Source organism: Magnolia sinica, chromosome 13, assembly GCF_029962835.1.
Source record: "Magnolia sinica isolate HGM2019 chromosome 13, MsV1, whole genome shotgun sequence".
NCBI lineage: Eukaryota > Viridiplantae > Streptophyta > Magnoliopsida > Magnoliales > Magnoliaceae > Magnolia > Magnolia sinica.
Window position 1 is genome coordinate 37,909,295 of NC_080585.1, and position 18,215 is coordinate 37,927,509.

General features: G+C 40.9%; 1 long non-coding RNA gene across 1 annotated transcript; it reads right to left on the minus strand.

Annotated features, from left to right (window-relative positions):
- Window positions 1–10,878: 10,878 nt before the first annotated feature.
- Window positions 10,879–13,382, minus strand: LOC131224102 (uncharacterized). Its single transcript, XR_009160832.1, has 5 exons — window positions 13,192–13,382; window positions 12,235–12,318; window positions 11,899–11,973; window positions 11,435–11,514; window positions 10,879–10,988 (listed from the first exon to the last, which is right to left on the minus strand). It is a non-coding gene; the product is annotated as an uncharacterized LOC131224102 (long non-coding RNA).
- Between the last annotated feature and the right edge of the window lie 4,833 nt (window positions 13,383–18,215).

The following is an 18,215-nucleotide window of genomic DNA, read 5'->3' on the forward strand; positions in this document are numbered from 1 at the left end:
GTGAGTCCAACTCAGGTGGTTCCTAAGAAGTCCGGGATCACCATCGTAGCCAATGCCAATAATGAACTCGTACCGACTAGAGTCACTACTGGTTGGAGGATGTGCATTGACTACAGAAAATTAAATACCATCACGAGGAAAGACCACTTTCCTTTGCCCTTTATTGATCAGATCTTGGAAAGGTTAGCTGGTCATTCCTATTACAGTTTCCTTGATGGGTATTCGGGCTACAACCAGATAGAGATCGCCCTTGAAGATCAAGAAAAGACTACGTTTACATGTCCCTACGGCACCTTTGCTTACCAAAGGATGCCGTTTGGACTATGTAATGCTCCTGCCACCTTCCAGCGATGTATGATGAGCATATTTTCTGACATGGTGGGGCAATATTTAGAGGTCTTCATGGACGATTTCTCTGTCTTCGGTCCATCTTTCAGCGAGTGCTTGGAAAGTCTTAAATACGTGCTGAAAAGATGTGAAGAAAAGAACTTAGTACTTAATTGGGAGAAGTGTCATTTCATGGTTCAGAAGGGAATTGTCCTTGGGCACATTATTTCATCCAAAGGAATCGAGGTGGATAAGGCAAAGATCGATCTTATCTCTAACCTACCTCCACCCAGAACATAAGGGACGTGCGATCCTTCCTGGGACACGCCGGGTTTTACAGAAGATTCATAAAGGACTTTAGTCTCATCTCTGGTCCTCTATGTAATCTACTTCAAAAGGATGTACCATACGAGTGGACTGAACCATGTCAGGAAGCTTTCACTAAGCTTAAGGGCATATTGACTAGTGCACCCATCATACAGCCACCTGACTGGAGCATTCCTTTTGAACTTATGTGTGATGCGTCTGATTATGCTCTTGGGGCAGTTCTAGGCCAGAGAAAAGATAAGAAACCCTACGTTATTCATTACGCAAGTAAGACTCTAAATCCTGCCCAAGTGAACTACTCGACTACGGAAAAGGAACTCTTAGCCGTAGTGTTCGCCTTGGACAAATTTAGGTCCTACTTGATTGGATCCAAGATCATTATTTACACTGATCACGCAGCACTTAAGTATCTTCTGTCTAAGAATGATGCTAAGCCCCGCCTGATACGATGGATCCTCCTACTCCAGGAATTTGACCTAGAGATAAAAGATAAAAATGGAGTAGAGAACGTAGTGGCTGACCATCTTTCTCGCCTTAATCCCTCTGATTCCCTTAAAACAACACATATCAATGACATGTTCCCCGATGAACAATTGTTCAGAGTCTCCCATTCACCTTGGTTCGCTGATATTGCTAATTATCTTGCCACAGGTTCCATACTGACACATTGGACTGCGCAAGACAAGAAGAAATTTTTCACCAAGGTACGTAACTTTTTCTGGGATGATCCGTATTTGTTTAAATATTGCCCAGACCAAATCCTGAGGGGATGTGTGCCAGACGATGAGCATCAAAGTATCATCTCCTTTTGTCACTCACAGGCCTGTGGTGGTCACTTTTCTGCTAAAAAGACCACAGCCAAGATTTTGCAGTGTGGCTTTTACTAGCCCACTATGTTCAGGGACACTCACGAGTTTTGCAAAGCTTGTGAGCGTTATCAAAAATTAGGAGCATTGTCCCGTCGAAATATGATGCCTTTGAATCTCATTCTTATCATCGAGGCATTTGATTGCTGGGGCATCGATTTCATGGGACCATTTCTTCAATCTTTTGGAAATCTATATATTTTGCTCGCTGTAGACTATGTCACTAAGTGGGTTGAAGCGATTCCATGTCGGAATAATGACCATCGTACGGTCATTAAATTCCTAAAAGAGAACATCCTTTCCCGATTCAGAACGCCTCGAGCTATCATTAGTGATGGGGGCTCACACTTTTGTAATAGGCCATTCGAGAGTTTAATGAAGAAATATGATATCTCTCATAAGGTGAGCACCCCATATCACTTACAGACAAGTGGGCAAGTTAAGATTTCTAATAGGGAGATCAAACACATTTTGGAGAAAACGGTTAACCCTGACCATAAGGATTGGTCAATCCGATTGACTGATGCCTTATGGGCTTACCGTACTGCGTTTAAAACCTCTATTGGAATGTCTCCCTGTAGACTTGTCTATGGGAAGGCTTGCCACTTGCCTGTGGAGTTGGAACATAGAGCCTACTGGGCAATTAAAAAATTGAATTTCAATCTGGACAACGCTGGCTCGCTACGCAAACTTCAATTGAATGAACTCGAAGAAATCCGTAACGATGCATACGAGAACTCGAGAATTTATAAGGACAGAATGAAGGCGTTTCATGACCAACGTCTTCTATGAAAATCATTCACACTTGGTCAGAAAGTCTTTTTATATAATTTTCGGTTACATCTCTTTCCAGGTAAGCTTTGATCTCGTTGGACTGGCCCTTACATTGTGGTCACTGCATATCCTCATGGGGCCGTTGAGATAAGAGATCCGGACAATGGCAAGGAGTTTAAAGTAAATGGACATCGCTTAAAGCCATTTGTCGAGAAATTTGATTCAGAGGACATGTCCATACCTCTGACTGATTCTGTTTACCAAGATTGACCTCCTAGTCTGATGGAGGTATAGGTAGGTTTCCTGTTTTCTTAGGACTAGGATATTTTCCTGTATACTATTTTAGGATAGACTGTAAACTTAGCGCTCCTGGGAGCCAACCCAGCTTTTCATTCTGTTTCATTTTTCTAGTTAGTTAGTTCAATGTTTGTGGGTAACATTGCTGCAAACCCTCACGAGACTACAACTCGTCCACTAGGGGCAACCTAGGGGTTTAAAGGCTTGTTACATACGCTAAATGCAATCGAGAGTACCTACGAAAGTGGTGTAGGTAGGATTTCATTTTTGTGATTTTTATTTTACTTCTGTTGGTTTCTCTCTTGTGCTAACCCGATCTTACGTAGATATCTTTGGAAAGTCTTTTGATTCTTTCGTCCAGGTACTATCTTTCCATCACTCCTCTTATATTTTGTTGTCCCATGTGCATTGCATGCTTATTTCTTTTACATTGAGGACAATGTAGATTTTAGGTTGGGGGTGGGAGACTAGGTTTCCTAATCAGCATTTTTTTGGTCTTGAGCAAAAATTGTGAAATTTTTTTAATTTTTCTGGACTTTCTTGTGAATTCGAAGGGATTTTGACAGCCATCTAGGGCACTTGGAATTTCAAGATACGTGATGTTGGTAAATTAATACGCTTGGATTCAGTATCTGTTGGATTTTATAGTTAAGTTTGAATTGTTAATCCAAAATTAGAAGTTGTAAACATTGATTGAGTTATGATCTCACATGTCACATCTCGCTTTCACATTAAGGTTTCAGTTTGATATTGAAGGATTTACTTGGTACTCACTAAGCTTAAAAGGAACCAACCTGAGAAATTGAAAGGATTGGGCGAATGGTCTACACCATAGGTTTGCTCCCTATAGGTGTAGATTTAATTCCCTATGAATGATATGTGAAAATTTTGGGTGTACAGTCTTCATCATAGGTTTGCTCCCTGTAGGTGAGGATTTGATTCCCCTTCTTGGCGTCACTTTTAATGAAAAAATCAAAAGCTGAAGGAATGAAAAGATGATCTGTGAGGCAAGTTTTGGTTATCATGAATCTTCTTATTGGTTACCAATGATATCCTAAAATAGAGAAGTGAAATTTAATGATGATAAGCTGAGATTACACTGTATGCTCATAGATCTCAATGATTAGAATTTTTCTAATTAATGGAATAATACTTTGAACTTGATTATGAAGTTTACCGTGCGCTTGAGTCTAGGAGAAAGTAATATCCAACATTCATGAATCTGGGAATTCTCATATCTGGATTATTCTACAAAAATCACTCGAGTTTATAGAAGTTGTTCTGTAATTCTCAACTTACTTTTCGCATATTTTGCTCGGGACTAGCAAAATGCTAGTTGAGGGTTGTGTTGAGGATCAAATATTGCATATCAGACCCAGTAATTACATGGATTTACAAGCATGATACCGTTTAATAGCCTGATTTAATCGTGTTTGTGATGCAGAGTGTATTTACAAGCATGAACTGAAAAAGTGTGCTTAAACCATGGATTTAACGCTCTGATGACACCTAAGGCAAGGGACGGACTCCAGGGGACCAAGATCGATGGAATTATATACCAGGGATCTAAGGAAATCAAGCCATTCACGTTAAAGAGGCCCGAAATTGGTGAAAAATGCAAGATCACATAGTTCTCGCCATCTGATTGGCTCAAAACTTCACATATGGCCTGAAGGCCATAAATTAACCGTACATATCAAATTTCAGCCCTCGGATCACTATGGAAGTACCCCAACTGACAGATCAGCCCATAAACCGTTGATTCTGGGCCCACCTGATATCTAAACCGTTGATTCTGGGCCCACCTGATATCTGGAACTGTCTCAACTTTGGTCTCGACGGTTTAAATAAGATGAGAAAATGAACGGATAGATCAGATTTTTGAAACACATCACAGGGGGGCTCGTATGTGAGGTGTGTACACTGCACGTGTACACGTACGCGAGGCACCGAACCAGCTAAAGCGAGTCAGTGCCTGCTGACCCGCGTCTTCTTCCCAAAAACGGCAACTGCCGTTTGACGCTGTAATGGACGAACGCTGTCCATTTTACGGACGCTAGTGGGCCCCACACATTATCCCAGTGGACAATCCAAACCGTCCATCTTGTAGAGGGACATGAATTCTTCAAACCTATGCTGAACTTTTGGACCCATGCAAGCACACGTGCGCGATACAGAGGCCATAAGTAGACTGCCCTGCAACGTTCAAATTGATGTATAGATGATTTCTTCTCTGATTCTGAGTAAATGGACATGAAAAACCATCCGTTTCTTACCGAAATTTCGAGGGCAATCTAATGGACGGGGTGGATTTCCTTGAAAACACCTCTGTGGAGCCCACCAATCACATCAGCGCCGGACATGCGAAAGGCTACGCACGTCCGCGAAATTTAATTTTCCAGGCAATTGTGGCCTACCATCTTTGATCATATGGCAGATCTGAACCGTCCATCATGTAGGCCAGCCAAAATACTTCTAAGAGACGTTGATTTTACAGGAATAACATAAGAAACGCGAGAGTTATGAAGCCTCGAACTTGGCTGCGAAAAGGCTTTCGCTGCGCGTGCGATAGCTTCCCAAATCTGATTTTCACCACTCCAAAAGCTATAAAAAAAGTTCCAAATGTGGAGAAGAGGGTGTGCTTGAATAGGGGACGTCAGATAGAGAAAGAGAGGCGGAGAGAGAAGTGTTTGGAAGTTTTATCGATTTTTTCTTTATTTTTCTTCTTTTTCCTATGAATTATGTCGAGATTTAGTCTGATTATGTTAGGCTAAACCTCTTAGCTAGAGCTAAAAGGTGAAGCTTGTGGCGTGATGGGAGCTTCTACAGGTTTGATTTGAACTAAACTAATTGACTCTGTTTTGATTTAAGAAATTCTTTTAGTCATTAATGGTTTGTTGTGATTTAAATTACAGTAGATCTATGATGGCTTGAATAATTCCTTTCCTTTTATTTTGATGTTCGGAAACCCTGTTGTTCGCCATCGTCTCATAGACATGGTTGGATGATGGAATCCTTCCTAACACTCATACATCTTTTAGTTGGTTATGGATTGGTCTAAGTTCTGTTGTTTACCTTGTCTCTTAGGCATGGATTTGTGATGGAATCATACCTAATCTTATACCTTTCATCTCTTGAGATTATATCAAGTAAGTTCAGTATAATATCTATGAAGCAGGCATAAGATCTCCCTGATCTCTACAAGTGGATCCTCTGAATCCCTAGTTCCCTTTCTCTGAATTCTTTAAGTTTAGATTAATATTTCACCATTATTCCTCAAATCACAATTGGTTTAGATTTCATCTTAGCCTAGTTCTAGATCTGGTTATTTTCAGATAACGTACAGGTTTTAGTCCCTGTGGATTCGACCTCGGTCTTACCGAGTTTATTACTACATCACAACCCTGCACTTGAGGTGTGAACAGGCCTCAAACACGGGCAGAATATACACACAATCGGAATCCACAATCGGCCACGATGATTGGCCTCAATCGATAATCAGTCAATTGGCCACGACAATCATAATCGGCAATCAGCCACAATAATCGGTCAGTCGGCCACAACAATCATAATCAGCAATCAGCCATGATAATCGGCCTCGATTAATAATCGGTCAATCGGCCACGACAATCATAATCGGTAATCGGCCACGATAATCAGCCTTGATCGATAATCGGTCAATTGGCCACGATAATCGGCCTCAATCGATAATCGGTAATCGGCCAGGATAATCGGCCTCAATTGATAATCGGTCAATCGGCCACGACAATCATAATCGGCAATCAGCCACGATAATCGGCCTCGATAGATAATCGGTCAATTGGCCACGACAATCATAATCGGTAATCGGTCACGATAATCGGCCTCGATCGATAATCGGTCAATCGGCCATGACAATCATAATCGGTAATCGGCCTCGATGATAATCGGTCAATCGGCTATGACAATCATAATCGGTAATCAGCCACGATAATTGGCCTCGATCGATAATCAGTCAATCGACCACGACAATCATAATCGGTAATTGGCCACGATAATCGACCTCGATGATAATCGGTCAATCGGCTATGACAATCATAATCGGTAATGGGCCACGATAATCGGCCTCGATCGATAATCAGTCAATCGGCCACGACAATCATAATCGGGAATCGGCCTCGATAATCGGCCTTGATGATAATCGGTCAATCGGCTATGACAATCATAATCAGTAATCGGCCACGATAATCGGCCTCGATCGATAATTGGTCAATCGGCCTCTACGCAAGGTAGGATCCATAGATAAACAATCGATCAACCATAATATAAAGATCGGTCTTCGACCGTAGTTATATCAAATCCGATAGCACGAAACCATCTATCTAGGGTGGATGAGGCCCATTTATTTGGGTTAACCCATGAAGAGAGTAGCCTAACAAGGCCTAATGGAAGGTCACAATGAGGACGTCTAACCGTCATTGCCCATCAATGTGGACATCTAACCAACATTGCTCCCAAGGAGTGACCTACATAGGGCCAAACATAAGGTGGGCCCATGGCTTCACATACAATCATGATGAGCCTCATTTACATCACATCAACCTCATCATATGGGCCATCTTGTATATCAAATCGGGGTCACACTAATGGGCCTCATATATATCAAGGTGGGCCTCAATGGACGGGCCACAAGTACATCAGATGGGCCTCAATAATGGGCCTTATATATATCAAAGTGGGCCTCAACGGACGGGCCACAAGTACATCAAGATGGGCCTCAATAATGGGCCTTATATATATCAAATCGGGGTCGCACCAATGGGCCTAGCATATGTCACAATGGCCGCTTAATGGACCACACCAATGCAAAATAGGTGAGCCCTGCACATGCAGTAAATGGGCCCCACCAGATAGTTGACGTGGATATAGAATGCATACATCAGGTGGGTCACACGTCCCACGGATAGTGTGGATAAGGCATATATCATGGTGGTCCCCCGTCCTTAGACGGCGTGGATGAAATCATATATCTATGCAGACCACACGTCCATCGAATGGACAGATAGTGCGAATACAACACATCATGGGCCTAATACATATCACAATGGGCCTTGCCCATAGGCCTAAGATTCAAGCAGGTGGGCCCATCATATGGACCTTAAATACGAGGCAGGTGGGCCCCGCTCATGGGCCAAAAGTACATCATGATGGGCCTCATGGATGGGCCGCACCAATGGGCCTCAAATGGGCTTGGTCCATATCAAAAATCATTTCAATAGTTGTAGGTGTAACATGCGTATCACTGTACACTATCATTCTATGGGGCACATGGCCACAAATGATGGTCAGCACTGCCAAACATTGCTCAGGTAATTCAACACCTTCCAAACATTCACTATAAGAAAAATGGGCTTTAGCCTCAGTTCAAAACTGAGGCTAAAAAGGTTTAAAACTGAGACTAAAGTCTTTAACCTCAGTTTTGCCTCGGTTATCCAAACCGAGGTTGAAACCCCCGTGGCTAAAGGCTTTAGCCTCAGTTTTAACAACAGAGGCTAAAATGACTTTTATAGCCTTAGTTCTTCAAGTGAGGGTAAAAAGACTTTTTTAGCTTCAGTTTTCTCGAAATGAGGCTAAATCAAAATTTTAGCCTCCATTATTTCCAACTAAGACTAAATCCAAATTTTAGCCTCAATTGCCTCCAACCGAAGTTAAATCTATTTTTAACTTCGGTTCTCAACAACTGAGGCTAAAGCCTTTAGCCACGGGAGTTGTAGTTTCAGTTTAGGCAACTAAGGCAAAATTGAGACTAAAGATAGATTCAGCCTTTGTTGGCATCAACCGAGGCTAAAATCAATTTTTAACATCATTTATCAATAATCGAGGATAAATCTAGTTTTTGTCAACAAAAGCTAACAATATTATAATCAACCAATGATTGAATCTGTGCATGTTTCACCCATTTAACATCCATCAAGACAACAATCAACAAAACAATTAATGGTCAATTTAAAGTTTTCAAAACAAACAAACAAACTGCCACATAGCCTTCCACATTCAGTAAGGTCCCCTTCCACGTGACTATTTTCTCTCGGATCGGAGCATCATTTCCATGAGTTACCATCAATCCTGTAAAAAGGAAAACAGAAAACTAAATTATGATGAATATCATTAGCTTAGAAAGAAGAGCATGATCAGTCTTAAAATACTCACCGGAGGTTATTGTTTAATTTTCTCAACATGTGATTCCTGTACTCAGCGCTTAGTAGTTGAGTACAAACACGCACGCATGTATATGTACGTATAGTGTCAGATATGTACCGAGCAATCAAGCCACCAAAATTCGATAGCTTACCAAGCTACTCGGGGTACCAAAACCAAATGTGGAAGCAGATTATCACCATGTAAGATCAACCTGCAAATCTTAAGCAGCCAGATCCTATGTTGGATATCTATTAAGTAAGCATCACATTTGTTGTTAATGCAGAGCTGGACACAAACCTATGCAGTAGCAAAAAAAATTGGGAGGGGGGAGGCCAATTTTGTCCAGCAGTTTTGTATAGAGCAGTGAATAAAATAGGAAGGTGATGGAACAGCAATGCATGCAAACGCTTCATGGGGAAAACTAGTCGAGGAAATGCAAGTTGGATGTACGACAGCCCAAAAAAAAATAAATTTGAAGGCAGGGAAATTCTGGAACCTAAAGGAGCAAAAGATCCTTTCAGAGGTGATGAGGTAAACAGCTAGCATCAGTTGCATAAAATTCAGAGAACTTGGACTCAAATGTAGCAGAGACCCCATGATGTTGTAAAACTTGACCTCTCAGAAGACCATAGATGGGACATGCTATTAATTCCCAAGAGGTGGTGAGATAAACCACTATCATCAGTTGCATAAAAGTCAGAAGACTTGGACTCAAATGTAGCACAGACCCTATGATTTTGTAAAACTTGACCTCCCAAAAGACCATTAATGGAACATGCTATTAACGCCCAAAAGACCTAGTCCTTCACAATGGACATCATCAACCACAGAAAGTGATAATGGTACATCTGATCCTGCAAAAGAATTTATGGTTTTTTCCTGGTTGTCATCCGGATACCCATTTTCCTCACAGTCATCAGAAGATGAAGTGCTTCTGAGAAGCAAAGCCCATGACTCTCCTCACCACCATTTCTGCAACAGAATAAATACAATTAAGGCATTGTGTTCCGAGCTGGAGGATAACCAAAATTATAACATGACATCACCCACTCCTCTTCAAGACCTCTGACATCACCAACCCCAATCTTGCAATGCAAGCTTCTAAATAGATTTCAGAAATTCTAGGGAGAATGAATTTTTAAGACCCATGACCTGAGTTCCTGAGCCTGGCTCAGTTGCCAGAATGACCATCTGAAGATTGCTCTAGCATATCTGCGAGTTCCCAGAATCTAATGTTCAATATTCAGAAATTTCAATCTTGATAAATAGAAGAAATTACATGAAACTTTAGCTAGTGGTGTCAGAAATAATGTAACAGTCCCAAATGATTGGCAAAAATAAAAAACTGTGAGAAGCAAGCTTGCATTTGCAGGAAAATGAAAGGGCAGAAAAATTGGAATATAAGAAAATGTCAAGTCCCAGAAGCACCTCAGCTAAGGTTAAAGAAATGCAAAATAAAATTATAGTCCCCAACAAAGCTCTCAAGTGTTTTATTATCATAGTTTTCTTAAGCACCAGTCATTAGATTCATGGAAGTTATTTCAACATTGTTGATTATAGTTAGTAACTTGTACATGCCAATATTACAACTAGACTGCATATGAGGGGGCAGAATAAAACTGAAAGGTTAGCACTTGTATTAAACAAGCAAACACGCCAAGGAAAGGCACGTTTTCTATAGATGGTGAGATGACCATTCCAGCTTGGAACAGAGGCTCTCCAGCAAACCTTAAGCAGAATTTTAAAAAATGAAAGAACCATTGCCAACAGCAAGCAGGCTGAACCAAGCACGCCTGCTGATTGACCAGCAAGACTGGCAATACGTAAAAGAAAGGGTGTGGAGACAGACAAACTGGATGTGCCACATGCATGGCAGCCATTCACATACAATTCTAGAAAACTAATCCCCAAATGAAACACGGATATAAATTAACCACGGTCATAGAGATGAAAAAATTTTACGAAGAAGAAAAATTCTTGGCCTTAAGTTGCCCAGTCTAACATTCTAACAAATCATTGTTAGACTTGTTAACATTAAATCACAAATTTCGACATTGAATGTGGGAATAAAATGGCCAACAGTAAGCAAAAGCAATAAATGTCTCCCTGATGGGCATGTATGGACCCTGGACCTGGGTAGCTGAGGCCAACTCCTCTGCACTAGAATCTCCATTCTTGAATTTGCCAGGTCGCCTTGGGACAAAAAACCAGCTTGGCCTTATATTCAATAAATGAAAACAAACAGGAAAAAAGCTCCATCAAAAAAGAAAAAGAAAAAAAAAAAAAAAGAAGAAAACCCATGAGCTAAAAAACATCAAAATAAAAACCCAGAGTACAAATATATTACACAAGAGAAGGACAAAAAAAACATTATAAAGTACATCAATATAATTAAAAAGTAAAAAACATCAAATGATGTTTTGCCTATCCATTTCAAGGAGACAAATAATACATCAATATAATTAAAAAGTAAAAAACATCAAATGATGTTTTGCCTATCCATTTCAAGGAAACAATTATTTGTCTAAAAAGCGGAACAAATCTGCACAACTTGCACTATCCACAGGATACAACTTGGGATTCCATCAAGAAAAATATCTACAAGTAGCATCTATACAACCAAGCATGTGAAGGAGAATATCCCATGCAGTAGAGTTTCTTACCGGAGTTTCACCCTTTTGGACTGGAGGAGCATACTCAGGATCTCCTGGTTCAGCAAAATTCCTCACAAACTGTGCCATGCCTACAAAGAAACAGAAAAATGAATTTGCATACTATGACGATCACTGATATCATATATTAAATGTTCTCACCAAAGGTACCAAATATTTGGAATCTGGATAAATTTATATTAGATGACGATCACTGATATCATAAGTAAGAATTTGTTATCCTAGATGATCTTGACAAGCAAATCATTTGCATACTGCATTTAGAGATTGTAATTTAGGGCTATGTGACTTTAAACTATATTTAATGTTCCTTATGTTTGCCCTTCCCCAATACAATCTGACATCTTGTTCTCGTCCCTTTAAGATGCTTCCTTTCATTCTGATTAAGTGCATAGCAATCTGTCTTATCGTATGTATTCAACCTTAAGTCTGGCACAACTCATCTCTCAATGTACCTCTTGTAGCACAGATGGGTCTTCAGAAATTATAGATGAAAGTTTGATTAGTCTATCAAGTCCACCTTGGCTGACCTGGCATTCATAGCAATATAAATCATCATCAACATTATTATCATTGGCCTACAACAAAAATTATAATAACTTCAAATAAAACGAAAGCTAAAACATTGTGCTTATAATTAGTAAAGCCATTCATAGCAAGTAACTTAAAACATTGTGCTTATAATTAGATTTGTGCCAGGTTGGCATGTAGAGCCACAGAGGAGTGAACCACTTACATGTATGCATCATTAAAGCTTACAAGAGGGAGAGGCTACCTAATATAAGCCATACCTTAAAGTAAGATGATTGAAACGAACCAATATCAGATTCCTCCTACTGATTTCCTTATCATGAACTTCAACCGATATCAGATTCCTTCTACTGATTTTCCCTCTTAACTTCCCAAACGCAATTGAGTCGGCAACATTTCTTTTAACTGCTTGTGATCCTCATTAGAGATGTTATAGGAGATGTTATAAGAGACTTCAAGAGGAACAAGGAAGTGAGATTTTCATCTAAAATATGAGATGGCTAATGAAGGAAAATACATACACTGCTTATAATCTCCATTGCAATCCTCCGTCTCTTTTAACTGCTCCACTGCTTCAGTCTTCATTCACAAAGTTCTGATCTGACATCTCTGCAAACACCCAAATTCTCTTAGGTTTAAATTTACATGATACGAAGCATTTGCAGGCTGTCAATCTTCTTCGTTCTGCTTCTCTCTCTCTCTCTCTCTCTCTCTCTCTCTCTCTCTCTCTCTCTCTCCTTTTTAAATTTTTTTTTTTTAAATTTTAAATTTTAAATTTTTTTTTTAAAATTTTTACAGATCTGATCTAAAAGCTTAGACTGCCAACAATCCAAGTTAAAGATATGATGGCGCTGGAGCAGATTTTTCAATCCTTCGAGCTCTTTACAATGTGAGATTTTTTAGGAAAGCACTAATCCGTTTATCTACAGATCTAGATAACAGGGAGACTCAAAATTTTGGGGAAAAAAAAACAATAGATCTTGTTCCAGTACTAAGATTTGAACCTATTTCACCTAAAATCCTTATCCGGTTACAGATTTACGGGATACGGAACCAAATTCCTCTCTAAACCAGACGATCTAGGGTTCTCGATCGAGAAAAAATAGAAAAACAACAAAGAAATTCCAAACAAATCAAGAAAAATGAAATTGAGAGCTAGAACATCCGATCTTCAACGAGATTTAACGAGAAAATGCGGGAATAAGAGCAATACCGACCTGCACGTCCGAGAAACGAGAATTCCGAAGCTCCTTTCGCCATCAATCGACGAAATGGTTGGAACTGAAGAAAGAAACGGCGATTTCCGAGCAAAAATCGAGAGAAATGAGGGTTTTGGGAGACTTGCTTGGATTCGCTGAGAGACCTTTTGCCCGAAATGCCTCTGAGTGAGAGGAACGGTGGCTTGCTTTTGTAGCTGAGCTTTACGCGAAATAACGAAAACGCAAGGTCGTAAGTACTCATGCTCCTTTCTCAGTATATTGGCACGTGCGTGGGGTAATATTGGCCTCAATTTTCCATAACCGAGGCAAAAAGGGCATTGAACGAGAGAGCTCTGCAGGGCCACCATGACACGGCATCCGCTCCATCCATCTCCCATGATAGATTATTTTAGAATGGGGACCCAAAATAATAGGCTCATTCAACACTCCAATGATCCATAATGCATGGATCAGTAATAATGGGACCATTTACCTTTGAAATCTTATCGTGGCCCACTGTGATGAGTTCGGTAGCCTCAAGAAGGCTTCACTGATAGACGTGTTCAAGAAATTATTTTTCGGCCCACTTTCGTAAATGAGTTTTCAAAAATGATGGACAAACTTTTAGCCTCGGTTATCAACCAACCGAGGCAAAATGACAGACTTTTGGCCTCAGTTACTCACCAACCGAGATAAAAGGGTAGATATTTGGCCTCAGTTGTTCACCAATTGAGGCAAAAGGGCAGACTTTTAGCCTCGGTTGCTCACCAACTGAGGCAAAAGGGCAAACTTTTGGCCTCAGTTTCTCACCAACCGAGGCAACATGGGAGACTTTTGGCCTCAGTTTTCAATAATCGAGGCAAAAGGGTAGACTTTTGGCCTCAGTTGCTCACCAACCGAGACAAAAGGGTAGACTTTTGGCCTCATTTTTCAATAATCGAGGCAAAAAGGCAGGCTTTTGGCCTCAGTTTTCAATAACCGAGGCAAAAGGGCAGACTTTTGGCCTCAGTTGCTCACCAACCGAGGCAAAAGGGCAGACTTTTGGCCTCAGTTTCTCACCAACCGAGGCAAAAGGGCAGACTTTTAGCCTAAGTTTCTCAACAACCGAGGCAAAAAGACAGACTTTTAGCCTCAGTTGCTCACCAACCGAGGCAAAATGGCAGACTTTTGGCCTCTGTTTCTCACCAACCGAGGCAAAAGGGTAGACTTTTGGCCTCAATTTCTCATCAACTGAGGCAAAAGAGCAGACTTTTGGCCTCCGTTCTCAACAACCAAGGCAAAAGCGCAGACTTTTAGCCTCAGTTGCTCACCAACCGAGGCAAAAGAGCAGACTTTTAGCCTCAGTTGCTCACCAACCGGCAAAATGGCAGACTTTTAGCCTCAGTTTCTCACCAACCGAGGCAATAGGGCAGAGTTTTGGCCTCAGTTTCTCATCAACCGAGGCAAAAAGTGAATTTTTAACCTCAATTCCTTTATAACTGAGGCTAAAAACCATATTTAGCCTCCTTTTTTTGAACCGAGGCTAAAAAATTGAGGCTAAAGGCCTACTTTCTTGTAATGATTTCCTATGTAAATCGGCACTGTCCAAACATCATTCAGCTCATCAGCACCGTCCAAATATTGTCCAGCACATTTGGACAGTGTGGATGAAACAAATACATCACAGTGTGGCCATATGGCAAAACAGGTGGACGGCTTGGAGATAACATACAACAAATGGGACCCACAGAACTTGCTAATGTGGCACATCGCCAACATAGCTGGAGTGAGGTACACTGATTGATCTACACACAGTAAGCGGGTCCCACATCCCCGAAACAGTTGGACAGAGTGGATACAGAATAAATACATAAGGTGGGCAACGTTAGACGGCCTAGATGAAACATATATATCATATGGCTCCACACGTGTGGGGCCCACAAGAAACGAATGGATGGTGGGATATAACATATTCATCTGACTAGACCCACTGTAATTGGGACGTCAACACAGCAGCTACATTAACTGGTGTTTACGTACACCAACCATTCCTTTTAACACGTAGGTCCCATGTGGGGCCCACCATAATGTGTATTTTTCCATCCAATCCACTCATAAGGTCACAAGGGCTTGATTAAAGAGGAAAAACAAATTTAATATCGATCCAAAACTTCTGTGACCCAAAACAATGTTTCAATGGTAAACGTTCAATCCACTATAATTTTTGGTGGTGTGGATCACTTGAGAAACATGTACGGATGATTTTTGGGGAATCCCAGTTCCCAAAGGGGACCCATCCAATGCATGGTGTATAACATACATAGTGGTGGGGCCTGTGGTGTGGCCCACCTTCCCATTCCTAGACAAGCAGCAAGGATGCTGCTTGCTGCAGCGTCCAGAGGACGCTGACAGCAACAGTGTCCCATGCATATTTTCTTTTATTTTATTTTATTTGTTTTTTTTATATGTGGGGCCCACTTCAGGGGAATCCATGCCGACTATTGGTCTCCCTGGCTCATAACAAAACTAACTACTCCAATATACAACATTTTTCGACACATAAAAAACATCACAGCGGGCCTTAACTGTTTAAATCACCTAAAACCACTGTTTCCTACATCATGGCCCGCCAGAGGTTTAGATCGGCTTCACATTTCGGCTCAACGCCTAAAATGAGATGGGAAAAAGGGTGGACGGTGTGGATCAGATACATACATCAAGGTGAGGGCTACATGAGTGGCCCATCCAAAAAGTTGAAATCAAACTGATATTTGTTTTTTTTTTCCTAAGTCCAGAGACGGTGTAAATAAAACACATGCGCTGGGGTCCACCGTCCTGAGCTGACGGTGAGGCTGCACAACACAGTCATTGAAGTAGGCCCCACGTCCTTGCTGGACGGTGGGGGTACACCACATACATCAGGGTGGGGTCCACATAGGTAGCCCACCCAGCTTAAAATCAAGCTGATATTTGCATTTTTTTCTATGGCCAGGCCGGCCCAAAATCAGCCAGCATGGCTGCTGGTTGTTGGGCAGCAAGGTAGACCGATCCCACAGGATGGACGATCTGAATGCTACATGCATCATCAGGTGGGCCACTCATCATAAAAGAAAAGGAAAGAGAGGGGGAGAGAAGCACCCACCTTCTTTCTTCTTCTTTTTTCTCCGTCGTGCTCTAAAGCTCCAATGAGGCTTCTTCAATGGTGGAGATGGGCTTCTAATAGTTGGATTGAAGGTGATTTAAGGTGAATGTGGATGGAAATGGAAGGGCTGTCATGGACGTTTGGGAGTTCTCCTTGATGGAATGGGAAGAAAGAGAGGGAGAGAGATAAGAGAGAGGAGTCATTGCTTGTCATAATGATGGCCATCATAAATGCCTAGGTAAGGAGGTAAGGGAAGGTGTTGACTTAAGAGGATGAGCCATTATTACTTGTGTAAGGACATGACACCTAAGGAATGGTGTCATAGCGATAGGTAGGTCCCACAATGTGCGGTCCACAATCATTATAATGCGCGGGCCACAACTTCTTATTTAAGTGTCGCTTTGACGCACGAGACGCAGCATTGGAACCGCGGCAACAATGCGGTCATGACGGTACAAGTTTCGAGTCGAGCCGGCTCAAATATACTAGACACGACTCAAGATCAGTGCAAATGTCAATAACAGATCGCGGGTCACCGGAATTCGACCGAAAGGACCGCGGAAGCCTGCGAAGCGATACAGTATAGGATACGGGTCTTACAGTTGTCTTTTGCGAAATAGGCAGTGAAGTTGCTTTTGAAGGAGTGTTGGATTGAAAGATACATACGTCATTACATAATCTCATTCATACATTTAACAAGAGTATTTAAGAAATATTTGACTTCTTGTTTTATCATTACCTGCATTGATTGGGTTGATAATATGTGTAACTTAGAACTAATGAAACCACTAAGTTAGCTACTCACTCCCACTTGAGACGGTGTTTTAAAACACCAACTCTGCATATCAATGATGCGGGTACTAATGAGACCTCAGGCGGGTAGGCTTGTGCAACCACCGTTATGTTTTGGAGAATTGGGCGTAAACTTAAAGTTTTACACTTTAATTGCCTTGGGTATGTATATTGGGGCTTATATAATTCCCATTTTGGGTGATCATCACTATTGAAATTGTATTTTTTACTATTAGTCCTATATTTTTGAATCTTTCTTTATCTCTACCTCGTTTTGGATCCACTAAGTAAATTGCCTTACTCTAATTATCCATGTGTGGAATGAATGTGAATCTGAATGAGGTTACATGTGCATTCTCATTAGGTTAACACCCGGAAACTCGGGATCGGGGTCTCTGTACTTGGGTGCCAATTTTTGGGGCATTATATTGGCCTTGTAGGGCTAGAGCTCGGGCCCCTAAACTTGGCCTAAGGACTAGGCCCAAACTTGGAATTAAGCTCAGTGCCTGAGCTGATCCAAGCCAGATCCAATGATTAAGGGCTCGGCCCAGTCCATTGGCCCAAGTGGGTCACCATTATACAACATTATGAACAGTCACTTTAAAGGTTTCCATTCATCATACATGCATAATTAAAAGTTATTTTCAATTGGAGTTTATGTTTCTATGATACAAACAAATTTATATAATGACCTTAACGGAGATAGAGGGGATATCTGAAATTTTTCTTAAAATTTAGGTACCACCATTTTTCCTTATAAAGTTGTTGATATGGTCAAATGTAAATATGCCTCAGAGGTCACTTTCATTGTCGTTCTTCTCATAGCATTACTATATCCACGAAAGAGAAAGGCACACAGTCAAAATGTTATATTATCTCAATTCATGTTACATTCCAAGCCATGACATATGACAAGTCATTAATTTCATTCCAAGGGAATAACCCTTGATTTTACTGTAAGATATAAATAAAGGCATATCTCATATAAATAAAGGAGTGCAAAATACTTAACATCAATAAATAATTGAAATAAGCTTACCACTCACAGGGAGTTGAAGTAGTCCTTAATATGAGTTGCAAGACTAATAAATGAGAGACAAACAATCCACAAAACAAAAAATTTATGTGG